Here is a 26,058-nt window from a genome sequence, read left to right on the forward strand (position 1 = left end):
CCCCTTGGTTGCAGCCAAAAAAGAGGCCATGGGCAGCTTTGTCCTAATATTATTGCTTTCACTTTCTTGGACAGCTGATAATATCTGTCAACACCATTAGCACCTTCATTAAGTGGAAGACTTTGTACATGATTTTTTTAAATACAGGATATAAACAGGCTTAATATCTGTGATTTAAAAAATGGCTTTGTGTTTAAGGAGTTTGCAATCAGACACATTATCTACTCCAAAGGAAAGCAAAAAACAGTAGGGTAATTGGCCCCATGCAGAAAATCACAAGCACATTTGCACAGAGTGTCAGGAACCCATTTTCATTTGAATCTCAACATTGTTTCACAGATGGTCTGTTAGCCTGATGTGTTCATTAAAGGTGTGATTTTCCAAGGGCCCCCATTGCACTGTGCCATTGCTTAAGTGCTTTCTCCCCCCACCCCTGAAAAAACAAAAAAGATCCTCAAATATAAGCTGCCACAGAGCTAGCTCTGGCATGCTTGCTTCCATGAAAGGACCCATCTTTCTGCTGGGAATAAAAGACTCACTGTTTTGCATTAAACCTTGTAGAGATTATTTATTGCCTTTGTTAAAAAAGCCAATTTACTTCCCAGTGTTGATAATTGAATCCAAAGCCCTGCGATGCATCACTAGCACATGTCTTCAAGGAAGAACAAGAGACAGTGTGCAAGCTGAGGCTCTGAGGCGCCTGTGAGGACAGGCACATCATATCTCATATTTTATGTACCTCTCATTTCAATTAGCAAAATATGTCAATTTCTCCCTTTCCTCCATATTAATCTCCCACTAATAAACAATTGCATTGTACCCTACAATAAGAAGGATATTTCTCATAGATGCACCAATTTGCATTTGCTGTCAGCCAGAAATCTAAATTATAGAATAAATAACATGGATGGAGCAAGCATAGAGAGCTGGGGGCCAGCTGGCTGAGAGTCGCTTTTATGGTGTATCTGCACGCATGCATGTGTGTGTGTATTTATAGCATTATTTCTAACAAGACACGGACATGGATATAAGGACTGTCACTGACTATAAACTAGATAATAGTTTGCTATTAGCCTTTGCTATAAGGAAACAGCTAAGCCAGGAAGATGCATGCTGCACTAAGGGGCCAGCCAGCCTATGGTGGAGAACGGTCTTCAGGCTGTTGTTCTCCCCTGAGAACAGCAATGGAAACCAACAGCAATGCTCTGGAGTGAGGACTAGGAGCCCAGACAGAGCAGCTCTAGGAGCCCTGTCCCTGGGGTCTGTGTGTGTAACTATGAGGTTAGTGTGTTGTGTAGTGCGAATGTGTGTCTCTACTGTTGTTATTGCTTGTTTGCACATTTAGAAGAACTGCCAGACCTTCTGGGCTCTGGAGGACTCACCTATCTCATTTCTGGGATCATGTTCACTGGCACAGCTGAAGAGAAGCAATTCAGGTTGCAGACCACTGAGTAGGTGTATGTCTGATTTCAGAGGAAAAATGAATCCTGAGGGAGAAAACAATAGACCCAGAGGTCAGAGGAGGACAGCTAAGAACTGGCCAGTGAGACCCAGAGGAGAAGTAACAGAAGGACAGGAGGCAGTGGTCAGAGATTCATACAGGAAACTTTCACTGAACAGAAGAAAAAACTGTTCATTGATATGAATGGCTGTGTGCAAGCAATATATAATACCTTTCATGTTTATAAAGTTTATAAAGGCCAGTGAGTTTATAAAGTCCAGTGATTAAAAAAAGGAAGGAAAAAACCTCACACACATTGACACTGCAAAAACAACTTATTAACAAAGGGAAGTGCACTTTTTCTTCTCATCTGCAATAGTGGAAACCAAAAGGCAGTGGAAGAACCGTACAGATACCTGAAGAAAATGCACCAGAATCCAAGAACCTCACCAGTTCGGACACAATCCTCCTGTGAGGCCAGAAAGAAGGCGTTTGTGGGTGACCAAGGAGTGAAACCAAAAAACAAAACCAGAACTACAAAAATATCCAGAAATAAATGAAGGGAATGCGCACAAGGACCCCAAGACAGTATTATTATACCAGACATAAGTAAATCCGCAGAGGGTTTCATCATTAAAGGAGAAAGATGGATAATAAAGGAACCAAGAAGCCACATCAGAATTACCAGCAGCCTAGAGAAAAAGTAAAGAGAGGAAATTATGGAAAAAAAATAAATGGACTTTCAAAAACATTGATAAAAAGAACAAATAAGATCTATTTTTGCTTGTTCTTCTTTTTTTAAAGATGTATTTTTATGTATTGATGCATACAAGAACGGGGGTCTAGCCCAGAGATGTGGGTGGGAGAGGATTCACCAGAGACAGAGTGGGGAGCAGAACAGGTGGATTTACTGAAACACTCTGCTGAGGAGAGCAGAGGGCTGCTCCATCATGTGGGTTACTACCATGGCTGGGGATCAAACTCGTGCTGCAGTGTGTAGTGGCTGGTGATAGTTTTATAGCGCTGAGACTTTTTTTTAAATAGTTTTCATTATTTTTATTATTCACATGTTGGTATTTTTTTTAAATGTTAAAAAATTTTGTTTAAATTCAGGTGAATTTCACAACAGGTTTTTTTCCTTTCCTTTTGGTTATCAGTTCTTGAATTGAATATTTTGGTTAAAGACTTAAACTTTCCCCATTTTTCCATGTAAATAATAAAGAGTGTTATAGACAGGCATGCCATTAATATATGAAAGCTTCTGCATATTAAGAAGCATCAACAAATTCAATTTTTTATATTGTTACTGCAAGTTAATTCAAATATCCTTAAAATTATTTCCTACCATAACAATAACAGAGATAAGTGAAATATCATTTAAGTTGATATATAGACCAACTCAAAAAATTGTTCACCTTTGATATCCATCCTGTTTGGCCTAGGTTAGACAAAAATGGGGAAGGGTGTTCGAGATGGTCTTATTTTGTCACAATGAGAAGTCTTTCTTTTTCTTTAACCCTTGTGCCACCAGAAGGCCCTGTTATTGCCTGTTCTTGAAAAACAACAAAATAGAGGACTCTCACAATATCAAAGGGAAAAGTAAAATTAGAAATACAAAAAAAAAAATAACAAACATGGACAGAGTATGAGACTGTCTTGTATAACTCCTGGGAAAAGGAAGAAATAGATAATTTCCTAGAAAAATATAGAGCTTCAAAAATTCAAAAGCAATAGAAGAGTTGAATAAAGGCCATAACCACTAGGCAGAGACTATGTGAAGCCATTTTACAGCTATTTAGTCGACATTTTTATCACATAAAATTCCATTGCTATTTATTCTCAGGGTACTATTGTCATGCTAGTCCTCAGTCCAGGAGAAATGCAAAATGATTATATTTTTAAAATGTTCAATTAATTTTGCTGATACTTGATTTATGATTTTTTTACTTGATTAAACTTTGTCACTTTTATTGTTCTTTACATGTGCCTTATTTTTTCTGTCTTTTATTTATTTATTCTCCACCACCACTCCTTATATCCCTTTATCTCTTTCCCTTCTCTCGCTCTCTCAGCCTCAGAGCTCTCGGTGTTTATTAATGTCCACTAGTTTTTGTAAGCATTTTACTTCATCAAATGTCTGATATATTAATGTCCAGTATTTGTTGTCATTCTGACTTGTTTTACTATACATAATTCCCTCAACATCCCTCATTTTTCTGAAAATCACTGTATTTCATCTTTCCTTATAGTTTTCCATACCCCATACTGTGGATACTTCATCTTGATCCAGTCGTCTATTGATGGACCTTTAGGCTGCTTCATGTCCCAGCTATAGTAAACAGCGCTGCAATTAACACTGTGGAGCTTATAATTTTTTGTATTGATGGTTTCATATTTTCTGGGCAGATGTTCAACAATGGGATTGCTGGGCCATATGGTATTTCAATTTTTAGGTGTTTTGAGGTAAATTCTGATCACGTTCCATAATAATTATACCAGTTTATACTACGTTCATGAATAATATTGAGCTCTAATTTTCTCTTTTTTAAAATATTTATTTATTTATGCATACAAGAACTGGGGTACAGGCCAGAAGTGTAGGGGATGGGAGGATTCACCAGAGACAGAGTGGGGAATAGAACAGGCAGACTGACTGAAATCCACTGCTGAGGGGCGCAGCAGGGGAGATAGGAGAGGTCTGCTCTGCCACGTGTGGGTTGACTACCTGGCCCAGAGATAAAACTCAGGCCTCACAGGAATAGCACTGAGACTTAATCCCTCGGCCACCGGGGTGGCCCCATCTCTTGGTAATATTTTTTTAATAGTGGGTTATGCAGAAATTATCAAGCTGATTTGGAGAAGTTCCTCCATTTCTCTTTTCTCTAAAGAAGCTTGTGGAATATGGTGTTATTTCTTCCTTACTTGACAGAATTCACCAGTGAAGCCAATCAGGTCTGGAGTTCTCTTTGTAGAAAGATTTTAGAGACTCAATTTCTTAAGCAATCACTTGTATTTTCATATTTTGTAATTCAGATCTTCCATTTCTTCTTGTCACTTTTGATAAGTTGTGTTTCAAGGCAAGTAATTTATTTCATCTAAGTTGTCAAATTGTTATCCTATCATAAAGTTGTCTTAAACAACTTTCTATTAATCATTGTAAACAAATTATCAATATACAATTTGCTTATAAATGTCACCATTTTAATGTATGCAGTTGATTACTTTTAGTGCATTTATGGAGCTGGTGCAAACATCACTACACTCTAAATAAATAAAATCTTTACTACCCAGAAAAAATTCCCTATGAGGTTCACTAGCAGTCACGTGCTTTTCCTCTGCCCCCAAACCTAGGCATTTGCTAATTTAATATCAGTCTTCATGGATTTGCTGATTTTGAACATTTCATCTAAATCAGTATGTGTTCATTTATGATTAATGCTTTCATTTATGATGTTTCTGAGATCCATCCATGTTGTGACACAAATCACAACTTCATTCTACTTTCAAAGTAATCATTGTATGCGTATACCTTATATTGCTTACTCAATAATAATTTGACTTACAAATAATACTTTGACTTCTTGTCACACTTTGGCTATTATGAATAATGCTGCTATGAACATTTGTGTAAAAGACTGTCACAAGCATGTGCTTTACTATCTCTTGAATATATACCAAAGTATATGTTTTTCAGTATTGTGACACTATAGACATGTTTACATGTATTTGCACGTTCTTTGCAGGATTGTCTATTTACTTCCATTGCCCATTTAAAAAATTGAGTTGTTTGTATTTTTTATTGAGTTGACAAAATTCCTTTATTAGATTTGCAACTATGTCCTCCCATTTCATATTCTTCAATTTCTTGGTTGTAATATCTTTATCACAAACATTTTTTAATTTTAATGTATTCAAATTTACAAACATTAATTTTGTTACTTTTGCTTTTGGTGTCTTATCTAAAAAAAAAAATGCCTGAACCAAGATGATGAAGATTTACAACTAAATTTTCTTCTTAGAGTTTTATGAATTTATCTCATTTAGCTCTGTCATTTATTTTAAGTTAATTTTTGTATATGGCACAAGTAATGGATCCAAATTCATTCTCTTGCAAGTGGAGCCCAGTTGTTCCAGCTCCATTTCTTAAAAAGACTGTTATTTCCCATTGACTTGTCTCATGCTCTTTCCTAAAAATCAACTGGTCATAGATACATGGATGTATTTATGGACTCTAATTCTATTTCACTGAGCTATACATATATTCTTATACCCTTCCATACTGTCTTGTTATTAGTTTTGTAGAAAATTGAAATCAGAGAGTGTGAATCTTCCAACTTTGTTCATCCTATTCAATATTTTTGACTATGTTTAGTAGCACATAATTCCACATGAATTTTAGAAACATTTTGCCAATTTAGGCAAAAAACAAGATGGGATTCCAATAGGGATTTTACTTAAGTTGTACATAAATTTGGAAAGTACTGACATCTTAACAATATTAATTGTTTTTACCTTGATTAGTGATCTGGAATGTCTTCCCACTTGCCTTGATTTTCTTTCATTTCTTTCAAAAATGTTTTTCAGTGTTCCATGTACAAGTCTTACATTTATTTTGTAGAATTTATGTCTAAATATTTTATTCATTTTATGCTATTGAGGATGGATTTTTTTCCTTAATTGTATTTTTACATTTTTGATTATTACTGTATAGAAATAAACTTGATTTTTGTATGCTTACCATGGTGCAAAACTGCAACACTCAATTACTGGTTTAATTAGCTTTTTAACAGATTTACTGGTATTTTCAACAAATAAAATCTTGCAAATGCAAATAATATTTGCTTTGTTTTCTTAACCTATTTGCATTGACTTGAACATCTGATGTAATGATGAAGGTAAGCCATGAGTAGAGACACCCTTGTTTTTTCCCAAATATTACAAAGAAATGATCAAGTATGATGTTAGCTGCTTTTGTCAATTATTCTTTATCAAGTAAAAGACATTTCCATCTATTCCTAGTTGCTAAGTGATTTTTTAAAAAACATAAAATGCTATGGAATTTTGCAAATGGTCTTCTGTTAAGATAATATAATTTGTCTTTTATACTGTTGATTGATTTTTCATATGCTAGTGTCATTTGTTCATAATGTATAATCTTTTATATGTGTTGCTGGATTTCATTTGGTAGTATTTTGTAGAGGGTTTTTGTTGACTATACACATTAAGGATACTGTTCTGTATGTCTGGTTTTGATATTAGAATAACAGGGACTTCATATGGTGATTTGGAGGTATTCCCTCACCTTTCCTTTTTTAGAAGAGTTTGTTTAGAAATAATGTTAATTTAATGTTTAGTAAAACCATCATTGAAATCATTTAAGATTTTGTTTTCCTTTGTGGTAAAATTTTATCTCATTATTAAAAGTATTTTCTTTGTTTGACATCTACTCACATCTTTCATTTGTTGAGTCAGTTTTGTTAGTTGTTTTTCTCTAGCAATTTGTCGAGTTCATCTAAACTGTCAAAAATTTTAGCATGTGGTTGTTCACACTGCTTCCTTATTTCTATGAGTCAGTAGTTACATACTCTCATTCCTGATTTGGTAGTTTTAGCTTCTCATCATTTTCCCCTGATCACTTCACTAAATGTTTGTCAATTTTGCTCATCTTAAAAAAATGTTTTTTGGGCCTTCCCTGGTGGTGCAGGCAGTTGAGCGCTGGGCTGCAAAGCTGTCTGCAGCATCTGCAGCACCGGTTCGATCCCTGGCCGCTGGCGAGGGTCCCACATGGCGCGCAGACCTCTCTTGCCGCGCCCGCTGCTCCCCTCAGCAGTGTACTTTGTTGGACTGCCTGTTCTGCTCCCCGCTCTGGCTCTGGTGAGTTCTCTCACCCTCCCGTGATTCTGACTGTACCCAGTGCTTATATGGATAAATAGATAAATCTTCAAAAAAAAGTTTTTATTAAATTTTTCTTATTATTTTTCTATTATTTTTATTCATTTCCAGTAAAATATTTATTACACTCTTAGATCTGCTTATTTTGGATTTATTTTTTTATTTTTTAAAGATTTATTTATTTATACAAGAACTGGGGTATAGGCCAGATGCGTGGGAGGGTAAGAGGATTCACCAGAGACAGAGGGGGACGAAATACACTGCTGAGGGGAGCAGTGGGTGAGACAGTAGAATTCTGCCACGCCATGTGGGTTGCTCCTCATGGGGAGCTGCATAGGCTGGTGGGGATCGAACTGGCTCTGCAGAGGCTGTGGACAGCCTCACAGCGCTGGGCTCAACCGCCTGTGCCACCAGGGAGGCCCTGCTTGTTTTGAATTTAGGTTGCTATTATTTTCTAATTTCTTAAAATGGAAGTTTAAATTTTGATTTGAGATCTTTCTCCCTTTTAAGCGAAGGTATTTACACCTCTTCGATTATATGTAAGCCCTGCTTTCACTCTATTCCATAAGTGCTAGCAGTTTGCATTTTTTAATTTTTATTCTCAAAGTATTTTCTAATTTCCCACATGAATTCTCTTTGAATCATTGGTTATTTAGAAGTTTTTTTTCTCCTGTTCTATCCCTTTGTTTTGAGCTTTTCAATAAAATAAATCTCTAAATCACGTTCCAAATTTTGTGTATATTTGCATGTCTATATGCATGTGTGTGTATATGTATTTGTGTGCACATGTGTGTTTGTGTGTATGTATTCCTGTGAGGTTGTGTATATTGTGTTTTTGTATGTATGTGTGTATTTGTGTAAATGTGTATTTACTTGTAAGCATGTATATATTTGAGTGTGTATTTCTACACATAAATATTTGTGTAAGTTTCTTTGTAGTTGGGTGTTCATGTGTAGAGGTGAATTTGACTGTATACACACTCAAATACACACTCAAATTTAAAAGTTTTTTGATTAACTTTCACAAAATTTCATAAATCATAAAATTTTCATATGAAAATTTCATAAATCATAAATGTCTTGGTTTTCTAACTTTATGCTACTGCAGTTAGAGAATATACATTGTATGGTTTCAGTCATTTTACATTTATTCAGACTTGCTTTATGGCCTATAATATGATCTGTCCTGATGTGTTCAGGATCTGATCTCTCTGCTCAGGTTATTTAAACTATATATTCTTTGTCTTTGAGCCTGGTTACTTAGGGTTGAACCTCAGTCACTTTCCTCAAAAGTTGTGTTTAAACCCTTGTGGCAGTTAGAATTTACCTGCTATTATGGGAGACTGCTCTCATGGTTTCTGGAGTTTGTGTTTCGGCTCCATGCTCTGTACAAACTGATAGCTTGGATTTTCCCTTTCTGTCAATCTTAAGAATGTCTAGCCTTGTGCATGCACACAGCCTCCCCAGCCTCCCAGACGGCCAGGTATGTGATTTCACTTTTTAACTTGGCTTCTTAGCATTGCCTTTGGGGCAGAGGAACTTATTTCAGTCATCCTTTTGTCAAAGGATTTAACCCCCTAGTACTAATGAAAATGACATTGTTTGGTTACACATCTGTGTGCCTTTTGAGGAATGCTTTATAGTCTGTCCCTCACCTATTCTGAAGGTGTTCTGGCACTTACACATGGGAATCCTGAGTGCCAAGGATGATCTGACCCAGAAGGGCTCTTGTTGGTGCTCTTTCCTTGTTTCTTTCTGTTGATATCCCAGTTGCTTAGCTATTTTGCTTGCTGCTACTTGTATCATGGAACTATGTGTTCCCTGCTATCTTGATTGTGCTTCCTCTAGATCGCCATTCTTATGACATCCATAAACCATCTAAATGCCCCTTTCAAATAAAGTATGTCATCTAAGACATAGCTGATGTGCCTAGCATTGTGAACTGGCTCTCCTCTCAGTAGAAACTCTGCAGGGGATAGCTAACCATGGCTCCCAGAGCGACACCATCATTTTATGAGGGAGCACTAGTGTGTTTCTTGAGATAGAAATCCTGGCTATTTGGGCTGGGTGCTCCTAATGTGAAATCTCCATTGAATGAGTACTGACCTGGGGTAAGGGTAACTGTGATAGGGACCCAGTGTTTCTGGCCTACTACTTCTGGAGTAGAGCTTCTTACCTACGGCTAAGGACTGGTTGAGAAAAAGATAAATAAATGGTCTGCCTTTCCCATCTAGGTGGACAAGGAGGCCATTGTGGTGTCCAATCTCCTGTTTTATGTTGCTAAGGCTCTAATTAGGCAGGCTAGGTGGAGACGACCAGCAAATGTTTTGATAAGAGTTTTTCAAAACTAATTTTTTAAAAAGATTTATTTATTCATGCATACAAGAGCTGGGGTATAGGCCAGAGATGTGGTGGTTGAGAGGATTCACCAGAGACAGAGTGGGGAACAGAACAGGCAGATTGACCGAAGTACAATGCTGAGGGGAGCAGTGGGTGAGACAGGAGAGTTCTGCTGCACCATGTGGGTTGCTCCCTGGCCAGCTGGGGATCGAACTCGTGCTGCAGAGGCTGTGGCTTGCTCCATAGTGTGGTGCTTAACCCCTTCCGCCACCAGGAGGCCCCTCAAAACTAATTTAAAATATAATTTAAAGTCTTTGGAAGCTCAAGTTAGAAAGTAAATGGAGAAAGCTTTATTTAAGAAAATTCACTAAAATATACAAAATCTCAATAAAAGCCACGAGAGTCTGTGACATTTGAAAATGAACATACTACTCCCTCCTCCAAACTTATGTTCAGTATGACAGAAAATACTCCATGTGGAAACCTTTTTCCTATTTCCCTTTTTAAGGCTATAAATGATATATTTTTAAGCATGAGCTTTCTCCAATTAAATTTTTGTTTTGTTGGGGAGAGAGTCCTCATCAGTTCTTATTCCACCATTCCAGAAGTACCCTACTGTTCTCTTTTCCTGTTAATTCCTACAGGCTTTATAGTGATGTCACCATTTTCATATCCACTGTCAGTTAATAATAGTTTAAATTTTTTCTCTGTTTTACTGTTTTTCTGTCAGCTTGTTTTATCAATTTCTGAGAAAGGTAGATTAAAATAACCAGATATATTATGGATTTGTATATATTTTCCTCTTGCTTAGGCCAGCAGGTTTACTTCACTTAATTTGAAGCTATTTTATTGTATTTTATTTTTAAAGATTTATTTATTTATGCATACAAGAGCTGGGGTACAGGTCAGAGATGCAGGGTGTGGGGGAGGAGGATTCACCAGAGACAGAGTGGGGGACATAACAGGCTGGCTGACCAAAGTACACTGATGAGGGGAGCAGCGGGTGAGTCAGGAGAGGTCTGCTGCGCTATGTGGATTGCTCCCTGGCTGTCCGGGAGCTGCCCTGGCTGTCGTACTGCAGTGGCTGTGGACAACTACATAGGTTGTGTCTTAACCCTTGCGCCACCAGGGAGACCCCTGAAACTATTTTATTAGGAAAATAGAAAAGCCATGTCTTTCAGGTAAATTGAAACTTCTGCTATTATGAGATGCCCTTATTTATCTTTCAATTTTTTCTTGTTTTGGTTTTTACTCCATCCCATACAAACATGGCTATATTAGTTTTCTTATGGTTATTTGAATGCTGTATGTTTCCCCACTATTTACTTTTACATTACCTGTGTTATTTCATTTAAACTGTGTGCTATGCAAACAACATATAATTAATTGCCTATCCCATCTGACAATATTTGTCTTTTAATTAGATTGTCTAGTTAATTTAGATTTAATTTAATTACTGATATGGTACTGTCCAAGTATATCAACTTATAGTATGTGTTCTTTATGACTCTGTTATTTGTAACTTTGCTCCCTTTTTCCCTGCATTCTCTTTATATAATGTATATTCTGTGTGATATGATATATTTAGTGATGCCTTTTAATACTTCAGTGGTAATTGCAATTACAGTCTCACACCATATTTTAATGTTATATATGTTATCAGATGCAGGGTAGTTTTATTGTTGTTAACAGCCAATAATCCTTAATAAAAATTTACAAAGGAAGCTTTTCCTCTCTCTCTCTCCCCGCCTTCCCCCCGCCCCCTTTCTGTGTGCGTGTGTGTGTACATGCCCTTTATGGTATTCACCATTCTTACAGAATTTTTCTGTACCATTTTTGCCCAACTTGAAGAACTTTATTTCTTTTAGTGCAAGCTTTGTCGGCAAATAAATTTTCTTAACTCTCACTTGTCTGAATGTTTTAATTCCAATGATGTGTTTAAATAATATACTTGCTAGATACAGAATTCTAGTTTGAAATGTTTTATCTTGTTTTCTATTTTTTAAGATTAGCAGTTTGAATAATTGTGACTGTGTGTGTTTTGTTATCTGAATTAAGTCAACTAGTTGATGTGTTCATTTATTTTGGAAAATTCTTATCTGTTACCTCTTCAAATACCTCTTCCCCTATATCTCTCTCTTATATGTCTTTCATAGAGTATTATTTTATTTTTTTGGTCTCAGTATAAAAATTTTTCTATTGTTTATTGGCTTCTAGTTCACGGGTCCTTTTAACTAACCTTAAAAAATGATGTATTAATTTCATTTAAAATTTTTTATTTTAATTTTTGGGGTTATATTTTTACTCTCCATATGTACAAATACTCCACTCACCCTCCTTATTAATTTCAAATCAATTCTGAAATGTCTAATACTGTAGACATACATTTTTATATAAAACTTTCTAATTTCATCCAATTATTTTCCCTTTATTTATAATTTTATTTACCATAGCTATATCATTTATTTTAAAATTCTTGTTTGTTAATTTCAATATCTGAATCATATGAGTCATCTTTATTGACTATCAATTGCCTTGCCTATGGATCATATTTTTTCTGTTTACTTGCATTGATAATAATTTTTAATTCTTAGCAGTTCTATCATTTTTTAATTGGACATTGTGTTTAAAAATCTGTAGAAAAAAGGGCATCAGCAACATGGTGGAATAAAAAGATCCAGACTCTCCCTCTACCCACAGGAGTAATGAATAAACAGATGCATATGGATCAATCCTAATATGGAAAAAAAGTGAGAGACTCCTGCACACCAGTGGCTGTGAAAATATCTGCACTGAAATGGGCCGGAAAAACTGAAAAGCACTTTTGCCATTATTCCCACCCCAGGAATAGTGCCATACAATTGGGAGGAGCCTCTAATTCCCAGCTAGTCTGAGGAGTAAAAATTTTGTGCCATATACTTACCATCCTAACTTTTATGGCCACTGCCTCAGAATGGTCTCCTACCTTGCCCATCTCTGGGAGTCAATGGATCTCTGTTTTGTTAATCCTCTAGAGATTAATTAAGAAGTAGTTTTAAGTAAGTGCATAAGAACTTCCCATTGCTCTTTTTCTTAAATCATTGCAGAGTGAGCAATCAACAAATCCCATCTTCTACTTCAAAGGGGTTAAGCTACATATCTAACACATGCTTCTTTTCTGGCTACTGTCCAGTGCTCTGGCTTCTAAGTAACCTGCACTGACAAGGTTCTTTGGGAGTTTGATGGGAGTGTGGATACTTCCTGTGGTATCTATACTAGCTCAGTCCAGCGATAAAACCCAGCTTTCAACTTCCTAAAAGGGGTTGGCCCAAGCATCTACCTCCATGACTTTTATGGATATTATCTAAGGGCATTACTCCTAATTCACCTATCTGTGGGGAGGGGCATGCCACTTACTTAAAGTAAGTCCCAAGGATATTCCCCCTTACCCAGCACAGAGTAAGCAGGAAACAAAGTTCAGCTTTTTAGAAAGGGTTAAAGTGTATATCTAATGCTTTATTATAGCTACTGCCCAACTGGCTTTTAACTATCCAGCTTCTCAAAGCTGATATACTGAGTGCATGACTTTCCCATGTGCTCCCCAAGGGTCTTGCTTCAAACCCACCTGTCATTGAGAGCTGACTAGTAAAGGTATTTTCTAGGCTTCTGCAGGTAACAGAGAACAAAGAAATTGTCTGAAAAAGAATATAATTTGAAAGAAAGTATGTTTCAGTTCCTTCTTCTGGTTCAGTAAAAAGCAAGTGGGGGACAGACTCCCATTCCTAGCTTCTTCCTGAGGAGAGAAGGACTTCTGCTATGCATTTATTTATTTATTTTTTTAGATTATTTATTTATTTATACAAGCACTGGGTACAGTCAGAAGCGCGGGAGGGTGAGAGAATTTACCAGAGCCAGAGTGGGGAACAGAACAGGCAGACTGACGAAATACACTGCTGAGGGGAGCAGTGGGCGCGGCAGGAGAGGTCTGCTGCGCCACGTGGGACCCTCGCCGGCTAGCTAGGATCGAACCTGCACTGCAGAGGCTGTGGACAGCTTCACAGCCCAGGGCTCAACCACTGCACTGCCAGGGGAGACCTTGCTATGCATTTAATTGCCCAACTCATACCTGTCTCTTGCTTGTCTTAGGACACTGACAGGATGTAGAATACAGTAGTCTCCTGGGAGCTACTAAGAACACAAACAAAGATTTGAATGAGCACAAAGTTTTGAGAGCCACCCAGAATTTCTGGATGATGCTAGGTTGATTGGTGATGCTGGGTTGATTTCCTACACAAGATCATTCTTTGAAGACTTAGAGAGGTCATTATTTCATCTGAGACACAGAAACCAAAATGGAAAATTAAGAAAAAAAGAAGAGACAGGAAATGTTTTAAATAAAAGAACAGGACACAGCTGCAGAATCAATCATGAGTGAAATGGAGGTATGCAATTCACCAACAAAGAATTTGAAATAGTAGTTATAAGGATGTTTAACAAAGATAGGAAAGAAATGCATACATTGAGAAATTCAACAAAGATCCAGAAAATATTTAAAATTACAAAGTAAAAAACATCAAGCTAAATAATACAATAACTGGAGTGAAAAAAAATCAATAAAGTAAATCAACAGTACAGTAGATCAATCACAAAAAAGAACCAACAAACTCAAAGGAGGTCATTAAAAACCATTCTGTCAGAAGGAAAAAATGAACGAAAAAAAAAAAAAAGCAAAGATTACTAAGAAACTTAAACAATTGAATGAGACAATATACTTATGGGACTCACAGAAGAAGAAAAGAGATGGAAAGGGATAGGCAACTTATTAAAATAAATAATATCCAGAAACTTCCCAAACTTGGGGAAATAAGTAGAAAGCACATATCAAGAAAGCACAATAGATACCATCAAATTAAAGTAATTCGAAGATACCCATATCAACACAAATCATTATCAATTTTCCAAAGTTATAAATCGAGAGAATCTTGAAAGCAGCAAATGAAAAACAACCTGTAACATACAAGAGAGCCCCTATAAGAGAATCAGCAGAGTTTTCAGCAGAAACCTGATATAATCAAAGTGCTATAAGAAGAAAAATACATCATTCAAGAATATTATACCCAGAAAACAATGTTCTTCAAAAATGGAGGGGCAGAAAGATTTTCTCAGACAAACAACAGACAACAACATTCATTACCACTAGATATGACTTACAAGGGAAATGAGTGGATACTAAACAGTAGCAAAAGCATAAAAAAGTGTGAAATTCATTTGTAAAGGTAAACATATAGACAAAAACTAAATATTGTATTACTATTATGGTGGTGGGAAAATCACTATTAACTAACATAAAATTTAAATACAAATAAAAACCTATAGTCAAATTATGTTTTAGAGCAGATAATATGAACAGATATAAACAGTAATATCAAAAGCATGGTTTATGGGGGGTGAGAGGTAAAAGTGAAGAATAATTATATAAAAGTAAAGTTATTATTGCTTAAATAGACTCATATAATAATCACAACATATGTTATGTAAGCCCCATTGTGACCACAAGGAAAATGCCTATAGAACTTAAGCAAAAAGAAAAAAAGAAATCAAAGTCTATAAAAAGCCTATGGCCATACCATCCTGAATGTGCCCAAACTCATCTGATCTTCAAAGCTAAGAAGGGTTGGGCCTGGTTAGTACTTGGATAGAAGACAAAGTCTATAAATAACAGTTAAAAAACAAAGAAGAAATATAAGAGAGAAAAAGAGACAAAAGAACTACAAGACAAATAGGACACAGTTAACAAAATGGCAAGTGAAATTATGTCCTTCAAAATCATTAATTACTTTAAATGTAAGTACTTTATACTTTCCGATCAAAAGACTTAATGTCTAGATGAATAAAAAACAGGATACATCTATGTAATTCTAAAAGGAACTCATTTTAGATTCAAGAATATGTATGAATATGTTTCAGACTGAAAATGAAGAGATGGGACATATATTCCATGCAAATGATGCCCAAAAGAAAAGATACACATTAATCAGACAAGCTTTATCTCTAGAGACAAAGAAGGCCATTATATAATAGAAGAGTCAATTCTACAGTAAGATATGACAATAATATATATATATACACTAAACATCAGTGCATGTAAGGGCATAAAGAAAATATTGACAAATGTGCAAGTAGAAATCGAAAACTCTACAATAATAGTAGGAAATTTCAAAAACTCCATTTTCATTAATGGAAAAAGCATCCAGTCATAAAATCAAGAAGAAACAATAGGCTTGAATAACAAAATAGATAACATGGACCTGAATTACATATTCAGAACTTTCACACAATGTGCTGTGTGTTCTGTGTTCACATTAGGTCACATGTTAGGTCACAAAACAAGTCTAATAAATTAGAGAAGATTGAAGTCGGACTAAGTATCTTTTCTGACCAAAACTAGAAAATGAATAATATCTAGGAAGTGGGAAAATTCATAAATATGTACAAACTAAATCAAACACTCTGGAATTAAATAACCATTTGATCAAAGAGGAAATTAAAGAGAAAAATTTAAAATACCTACAGACAAACAAAATGGAGACCACAACATATGAAAACATATTTGGTGAAATAAAAGGAAAACAATACTAAGAGGGAAGTTTATTCTGATAAATGTGACATTAAAATTAAAAGAAAGATATCACATAAACTAAAACCAATTTTAGCTTTCTAAACTAAAAAATAAGAAAAAGATAAAAAGATAAGAAAAAGATAACCCAATATTAGCAGAAGGAAAGAAATAAAAAATGTAGGCCAGAAATAAATCAAATAGAAAATAAAAAACTGCTAGAAAAATAAATTAAAAATTGGCTTCTGAAAAAGTAGCAAATATAATAAACAATAGAAAAAATGAGAAAAGATGGAAATAAATAAAGTAAAAATGAAAGAGGAGACATTATAATGGATTCTCAGGTATAAAATTTATTTTAAGGGATCACTATGAATAATTATATGTCAACAAATTGGAATAAATGTACAAATTTCTAGAAATATACAACCTACTAAGACTAATTCAAGAAGAAATAGACAGCTTGAACAGATCAATAATAAGTAAGACTGAAGCAGTTAAAGCAGTAATCAAAACACTCCCTACATAGAAAATCCATTAAATTTTATCAAGCAGTCAAAAAAAGAATAACAATCCTTCTAACATTCTTAAAAAAATAGGGAACAGTTTCAAAGACATTTTCTGAGGTTAGTATCACCTTGATACAAAAAGTACAAAGACTTCACAAGAAAAGGAAACTATAGGCTAGCATCCCTAAAGAAGATAGTTGTAAATGTATTCAATAAGATACTAATTAGCAAGTCAAATTCAAAAAGCACACAAAAAGATTATACATCTTGACCATGTGAGACTTATTCCTGGAATGCAAGGATGTTTCAATTTATACAAATCAATCAATGTGATACACCACATTAACAGATTGAAGGATAAAACCATATGATTATCTGCATATGTACAGAACAAATAGTTGACAAAATTCAACATCCATCCATGATAAAAAAAATCAAACAAGACAGATATAGAAAGAACCTATCTCAACACGCTGAATACCATATACAGAAGCCCACAGCTTATATCATACACAATAGGGAAAAATTGAAAGTTATTTCTCTATGATCTGGTATAAGGAAAGGGTGCTCACTCTCAATGCTTCTATTCTACATAAACTGGAAGGCCTACCTAGAGCAATTAAACAAGAACAAGATGTAAAGGCATACCAGTCAGAAAGAAAAGGGTAACTTTTATATCTTTCTTTTCCATGACACATTCATACACGTAGAACCCTCAACAACAAGGACAAAATATGCTATAACCAATAAACTTAGTAAAACTGAAGAGTACAAAGTTAACCTACACAATTTGGTTGAATTTATATACATTAACAACCTATCTGAAAAGAAAACTAAGAAAGCAATCCCATTTACATAGCAACAAAAATTATGAAATACTTCAAAATTAACTTATCCAAGAAAGTGAATATTGTACACTGAAAACACTAGAACACTGAAGAAGGAAATTAAAGACAAATATAAATGGAAAGATTGGAAGGATTAATATTGTTAAAATGTATAATATACATTATTTTATATACATGTGCATACACAATATATCACCATGAAATACCATTCAGCCTTATAAAAGGAACTTGCAACTTGCAACAACATGAATGTATCTTCAATAATGTCTTATTGAACTAAATCACTGCATGATCTAACTTATGTGGGGAATCTAAAATAGACTCTCAGAATAACCGATCAGAATGGTGGAAGCAGTGTTGTCAGGGCAAAGGAAAATGAACAGTTGTCAAAAGGCAAAGGTTTTACTTATGCAAGATGAATGGCATCTAGTGTACTGTGTGGTCATGAAAAATCACGGCACCGTATGGTAATTATTACAGAAGGGTGATGGATACGTTATTTAGCTGGACTGTGGCAATCTTTTCACAATGGATACATATATCAAAACATTGAGTTGTACACCTTCAAGATGTCAAAAAAGTTGTTTATAAATCACCTCAAATACAGGAATAAACGTTGAAAACAAACAAAAATCTTACATTTTCTTTTGGCTAGTCAGCTGTTAAGCTTTTTCAAGTCTGGGTTATACCTTTAGTTAACTTTAATTAACTGCTTAAAATTTTCAGAGTGATATCTGACCTGTGTGTATATAGATCCTTCTTAGGACTGAGTGCCTCGAGAATCACAACGCTTTTCCGCACTATGTCTGCCCAATGCCCAGTCCCAGCATGTCCATGGGCAGACTCAGCGATGTCCTCTGGGCGTGAATCTGCATCCCGGCTCCTACAGATGCTCATCCACATGCTGGTTTCCTCTTTACCAGCTGCATTCTCAGCCCACCCCCTACCCCCACCCTGACTACACAGATACTTCCTAGATGTGAATGTTGTTCATTTTTGTTCACTTCAGAAAAGCTTATCATTCCTTGTACTTCTTTGCATCCACATCTCTCTGGTGTATTTTAAAAATATACCATGTTTTACATTATCCATGTTTTAGTTGTTACAGTTGAAGGAGGATTGATATATTATGAATCTATGTCCTAGCCAAAGTTGCAGGTCTTTCTTATATTACTTTTTGGAGGGATTATATATCCTCCCTACGTCTGTGCACCCAGGTCATCTTCACCTGTGCTCCCTGCTACAACCCGTTTTTAGAAGCATCTTTGCCTGATATGGATCAGGCTAGGGGATGGTGGGGAGAGGATAAAGACTGATCAACAAAGTGTTGGTAAGTCTTATTGATTAGTTGGGAATTATTTTGTTTCATTTTAAGCCAGGGGAAGAGTTCTTACCTCTTGTAGTGGCAGGCTAGGCACAGTGCAGGTTTTCTGATCCAGTTGACGGTAGAGTTCTGGAGTCCTCGATGGCTTTCTCAGTCTTCTATTAAGATTTTACGTGTAGTGTAGCAACCAGGTAAACTGCAGGCAGGGGTAGGGGGAGGGGTGGCAGGAGGCCAGGGGCCTCCAAGCCCCGCCCCTCCCAGCAAGTCTTCACTCTGGGCTTCTCTGGCTTCTCTCTCTCCTTCTCTCTCCTGCCTCTCTTCTGCTTCTGCTTTTCTTGGTGACTCTTTCAATACTCTTCCCATGGCCCACCTAAGTAAACAAGAGAGCTTGCAACAATGTAACAAATGCAGGTGCCCCATCAGGCAGGGCAATCCTAATGGTGGGAGGGCAGAAAAGCCTGAAATCCATTGACCAAACAGTTTACCCCAACCCCCTGCTGGAGAAGATGTTCTAGGACCTTGAAAAGACAGAATCAGTGACCTCAGTTTCCCCATGTACTGGGTGAGATCCATGGACTAGTGTCCCTCTGGCACTATCAAGCATATTATTCTGCAGATGAAGCAAGAAAAAGGTAACTATAACTGATGAAACATCTTAATGGAAATGATAGAATAGCTGCTTCCTAAACATGATGATGAAAAATAATAATTCTTGCTTGATTTGGCAGAAGGAAATTAGAATCTGTTTAGCAAACATGACCTACAAACTGATTAATTTCACAGCAACAATACCTTTTCCTCAAGGCATAGCTTTATTTCAGTTGCTGTTGAATTCTGCTGTACTCACACCATTTCTGATCTGATTTGAATTATAAGATAAGGTCTCAGAGGCTGTAAGTAGCTTCCCAGTACTACTCAGCCAACAAGTAGCACAACAATAATAAACTTGGTACTCCTGACTGCCTAATAGGACCGTAATCTTTAAAAATTTATAGGATGCCTCCCATGTGCAGTATAAACCACATTTCTACAGCCATCCACACCTAGGTCCTCAAAGACAGAGACATTCATATTTGTTTTGTTTTGTTTTTTCCATTCTACTGCTATTCCAGTATTCTTCACACAGCATGCACTTGACTGGAGTGAATGAAATTAGGGTCCAGATCTTGAAGAATAATTTTTCCTTGCCTTGACTTGGCACGTGATGTGATCTGAATTTTGTTTTTTCCCCCCAAATCTATATATGTTCTACTCTTCACTCCCTGTCCTTCAGAATATGACCTAATTTAGGGACCTCCCAATGGCCTAAGGGTTAGTCTCACTGACTCCACTGTGGCCTGAATTTGATGCCCAGCCTGGGAGCTGACCCACATATGGAGCAACAGACATGTCCTGCCTCACCCACTGCTCCCCTCAGCAGTGTATTTCTGTAGATCCACCTGTTCTACTCCCAGTCTGTCTCTGGTGACTCCTCTCACATACCTCTCCCCCTACCAACACCTCTGGGCTATACCTCAGTTCTTCTACGCAAAAATAATAAATAAATGAATTAATAAATAAATTACATATTTAAGAATATGACCTAATTAAGTGAAAGGATAACAGCAGCTGTGATTAGCAAAGACATGCACTAAAGTTGAGTAACTGATAAAGTCGTGGCTGTTGCCTAGAGTCCAGCTGTAATTGAGACTGGGCCTCACTAGAGGGGGCCTGATGGGACATGGCTGGTGTCCTAAGGAGAAGGGTAACTGTGGACATGGAAATGGATGCCCTCAGGGGAAAAGACAATGTGCAGAGATACAGAGAGGCACTGCCATCCGCTAGCGAAGGTCAGAGGGCTGGGGCAAAGCCTCCCTCACAGGCAGCAGTAGGAACCTACCCTGTGACTCAACTACCTGAGTCTTGCCTCCAGAACTGTGAGAAAATTCATTTCTGTTGTTTATGCCCCCAAATTACAAAACAGGGCAGAACGTTCATTACTTTCTACAATGAATTTTATTCAGCACCTATTGTAGTGGGGAGAAATACTGGGGTTAAGACAGAGACCTGGGGGTGAAAGAACTCACCAGAGAGAGGATGGGCAACAGAAAAGGGGGATTTATTGAAATACCCTACAAAGGAGCAGGGGGTGAGTCAGGAGAGGTCTACACAGGAGGAAGGATTTGAGGATCTCTTTATACTCTGTTTTTTCAGGCTTTCCAACTTGGTGTGCCAGTTTGCACCAGTTATCTGCTAGGACATGTGGTCTGGGGCTGCTAGCCCTGCTTCTGCTTTCCTGGAGCTGGGCTGGCTTTTCTGCTCATGATGGTCAGTCTTATGGCCTTGTCCTGGAGGCACCCTTTGCAATTCCCTTATCTATTCAGGCCTCCCAAACCTGTCAGAGGCTGGAATTCTCGATTTTGTTAAATGGTACCCCGAATGTCCCTCCCTTCTAGAGGACAATGACAAATCTTTAGAAATGGAGTGAAGGTCTAGCTTCCACTGTAACTGCTTCAAGTTGAGTTTTGGGGCATAGTGCTGGCTCTCCCTACCTTATTATCATCTCAGGTCAACGGGAATGGGGTGTGAAAGGGAATGAGATGGCCACACTAAGTGGGGGCTTAGTTTTTAACCTTATTAAATGGTACCCTGACACCTAAAGGTCAAAATTACGGGAGAAAAAGCTGCTGTGCCCATTTTCCTATTGGAACCTCAAAGTTATGAGTTGATAATTATGTGCCTTTTTAATTACAGCAACAAATGTTTACTGACCAGACACTATGTGACAAGCAATATGCTGGGGATACTAAAAAAAGTAAGATGGTGTTGCGCAAACATTCCAAGCCAGGCAGGTTAAGTGTTGATTCAGGCACACAGAAAGAGAACTTCAGAGCCTTCTGTGTGTTTGACAGGCCTTTTATGCTCAATCAGGGGACCAAAATCACAGTCAGACCAGCAGGCAGGGAGGCAGCAACTGAGTCCCCTTCACAAGAATCTCCCCTTTGAGCCCTCGCTTCTCAGCCCAGGTGTCGGTATTTACATACCTGCACACCCCTATGCTTGCGGGCTCCTAGGGCCAGGTGTCCATAATTATAGGTGCACATGCCTCACGCTCACACTTCCAAACACCTTTCGCAATCACGTGATATCACATGTTGGCAAAGAAATCTGAGAGGAAAACAAGTTTGCAGGTAGCGTCACAGAGACTAGTGGCAGGAGGTGAAAAAAGAGCCTGCGTAGCCCAAGTTCCTTACAGAGGAAGTCTTGGGAAAAGCAAGGAAGCTGCTCTCATGCTACTCCCGTGGGAGGGGTGCATGGAAGAGGGAAATCAAAGAAACCTTTCCTGGAGAAGACAAGCGGACTGACTCTTCCAGCACATGCAGACATTAGTTAAGAGCAGAAAGGAATGGCCTGTGGTCATGAGAGCAGGCAGAAAGGAACACTGAAACTGGGTGATGACACTGCCCAATAGTTTACTGGTCACTGAGTTCTTCACTCTCATGCAAAATTGGAAGACTATTCAGGCTCCGAGAACAACAAAAATGGGATTTATTTAACAAACCAGGGCAAACAAAGAGTCAAGGAGGCCACAAATGGCATTTACCTCACGGAAGCAGTGTCCAGTGTTTTCAAGTCCTAAACAAAAAAGCATCTAAGATGGTGTCTTCCCACCACTGAGGGCCTGGAGCACACAACAACCAGACTGTAGGCCAGGATCCAGCTCACAAATACAACAGAAGGTACAACAGGAGATGCTACCGGAGCTGCTGAGATGCTCCAGCGCAGCACCAGACAAGCGACACTCAACATAGCAGCTGCTACTAAAAATGGAGCTTCCATACGATCCAGCAATTCTACTCGTAGGGATCTATCCAGAGGACACAAAAACATTGATTCAAAAGGACACCTACACCCCTGTGGTTATTGCAGCTCTATTTACAATAGCTAAGCTATGGAAGCAACCCAAATGCCCCAAAATAGATGACTGGATCAAGAAGATGTGGTACATATACACCATGGACTATTACTCAGCATTCAAAAAAGATAAACACATGCAATTTGCAGCAACATGGATGGAGCTGGAAGGGATTATGCTCAGGAAATGAGCCAGAAAAAGAAAAATACTGGATGCTTTCACTTATAGGAGGAATGTAGAGGAATCAAATAAGGGATCAGGGGAAAAAAAGCTATAATAAAGTAAAAATCAAAAGCAACAGGCAACCATAGACCAGAGGCATTCTGTAGGGGAGGTGGGAGGGGAGGGATCAGGATAGGGGTGACAAGGGCCCAAGGGACTATGGTGATGGTGCACGGATGAATTGGTGGTGGGAGTTTCATGGGGAAACCATACATTGTACAAAAATGAAGGATGATGTAATAAATATATTAAAACGACAACAACAACAACTACTACAACAGCAGCAGCTGCTGCAAAGTCTGAATGACCTGGCAAATGGCCACACTCAAGGCAGCTCAGCGAGGCTACCAGCTCTGGGTAGTCACCCTCCCGGCCAGGCTGTACCAGCGGCAAAACCCTTAGCAGTTTCAGTCGCTTGGCTCCTTGCAAAGCCTCTGAGCTTTTCCTCTCTGAGTGGCTGCTGGAAGCCTCTCCATGTCCTTCAAATGCAACAGCCTTCTGGAAGATCCGGTGTGGTGGGACCTGTCATCGCTGACCCTGGAATTTCTGAAGTTACGAAAATGCTGAATCCCAAACACCAAAAGTTCAAATACTGAATCTGAATATATAAATGCCGAATCCCGAACACTGAATTCTGGGGGCTGCTTATATTTCTTATGTTTCTTATCGGTGTCTCCCCCCTAAATGTGATACTTTTTAGCATTTTCCCTGGGGCTCTCTCTCACCAGCGCCCCCTCCAGGGGCCACCACCTGTAGCCGTCTTTGTCTTCAGCCACCGGTTACAGTAACAGCGCTGAGATGTGAAAGGACCATTCCCTTAAAGTCTCGTGACACATTTGCTGATTTGAACACATACACACACATGCCTAACCCCTTACCTTAACCCTCCTGCTCCACAATATTTAGACCTGCTGTTAAGAGTTTACGAAGGAACTGCTGTAAGGCCTTTATCATGCAAGTTGACTGCCCTGCCCCAGTCAGGTGCATCACCCGCCACCAGCAAAGGCGGGGCAGGAGCGCTCATGGAAGCAACACCCACTTACTTCAGAGGGTTGCACTGCTGCAACACTGCAGAGAAGTCGTCTTCTGCTTTTAGTGTTACATGAATGGGAGAGAGGGAAAGCCTGCCTCTCTAGAGGGGACAGAGAGCGTGCGCACTGGCCACAGGCATTTGAATCCCAGGGGCATGTGGCTGAGCCCCCTGAGGCTGTGGCGGAAGGGCAGGCAGGTTGGCAGTCAGAGGAGAGGGAGTGTTGGGGTAAACACATTGGCTCCTGCCAAGAGCCACGTAGGAGGCACTTTCGTTGAGTTTGGCTGTTGGGAAGATTGCTTGATGGGGAGAACCGAACACGCTGCTTCAGCAGCAAGGAAAATCCCAGTTCATTGCAAGTACCAATGCTCACAGTTAATGAGTAATGAAGACATTCTGGGGGCCGAGGAGCTGAGGATGGGGCGCTGCCCAGGTGCCTCTGGCCCAGGACCTGCCTGTCTTGTCTCTCCTCCTTCAGAGTCCCTTCCATGAGGGCTGGGAACTGCAGCCTCCCCAGACCCTGTTTCCCCAGCAAATCGGGCAGGTGCCGCCTGGGGTTGGGGTATGACATGATTTAATTACGTGAGTGGGGGCCCTTTCTCGGTTCCACACTGTTTAGAAAGGAGACAGGCACACATGCTTTTTCACTTCTTGGTATCAATGCCAGGGACTATACAAAGCATGATTACTATGCAAGAGAAACGTTTACTTCAATTTTTTAAAGTTTGAAGAAGACTTCTATTAAAACAGAGATGAGTGGGGATGCAAAATAAATAAATCAGTCAGATTTAAGATTGTAAAGTGAACACAAATATGATTAAAGTAATGTTAATGACATTTTAATGGCAGTATGACATGATATTAATGGAATTTTCCTGCTGGAAGCTAGGTAGAAAATCAGCATATAACATTGCGCATAGCAATGTTTTTCAAAGTCCAGATAACAACACATAAGTGGGTTTCAAAATCAGTTTCATAGCTTGCAAACAATATATATTTTTAATGAACCAGAACAGAAACTATCAAAATTTATTGCAAGTAGTGAGGGTAAGTATTGTTTTGTGAAAGTTCTTTGGAGAACTATAAAACCTATATTTGGTTGCGGCCAAAAAAATATCTAAGAAACAGAGTATATATTATGATTTTAGCTTTTTAAAGTAAATGTAAAAAAGACCACTATCAATATATTAACACCGGTTACTTTTGAGAATAGGATCATTGATGATTTCTGTCTTCTTATTTCTACTTTTCTGTGGAGTCAAACTTTTCTGTAAGTATAGATCAATTTTATTCTCAGGAAAGCAACCATAGCACTGTTATAAAAACAAAGTAAGTGGTATACGCTGACCATCACAGGGTAACGGAAGACCCACAGGGCCTTGGGTGGGACTATCTTCAGCCTCACTGCTGCTGCCCCTTGTAGGTTGTTAAGGCAAGTTGTATCAAGATATGTCTCCTTCTAGGAGTATTGTTTTTATAGAAGTCTTAGGATGGAAAAGCTTTTACTGTCTTGCAGCCAAGACAGTGAAATTGGATGCAGGAGGAGTAGGGTGCATTTGTTTTCTACCGATTCATAACAAATCGCCATAAACTTAGTGGCTTACAGGAACGGTTCTCACAGTTCTGTCAGCCAGAACATGGCTGTTCTGTGCTCTTGGTCTCATGGTGAAGTGCAGGTGTTGGCAGGCCTCTGGCCTCGTCTGGGGCTCAGGACCCTCTTCCAAGCTCAAATGGTTGAAAAATTTAATCCTATGATGTGGGACTGAAGTTCGTGTTTTCTTGCTAGCAGTTAGCTCAGGACTTCTCTCAGCTACTGGAGGTCCCCCACACTTTCAAAGTCAGCAAGGTAGACTCATGCTTTTTCAAAGAAGAGTTTTCAAACTATTAAGGACCTGCCTGATTAAGTCAGGCCCACCAAGGCTAATTTTCTTCTTTAATGTCAGTTGGTTTGGAAACTTAATC

Source organism: Talpa europaea (assembly GCF_964194135.1).
Source record: "Talpa europaea genome assembly, chromosome: 1".
Taxonomy (NCBI): domain Eukaryota; kingdom Metazoa; phylum Chordata; class Mammalia; order Eulipotyphla; family Talpidae; genus Talpa; species Talpa europaea.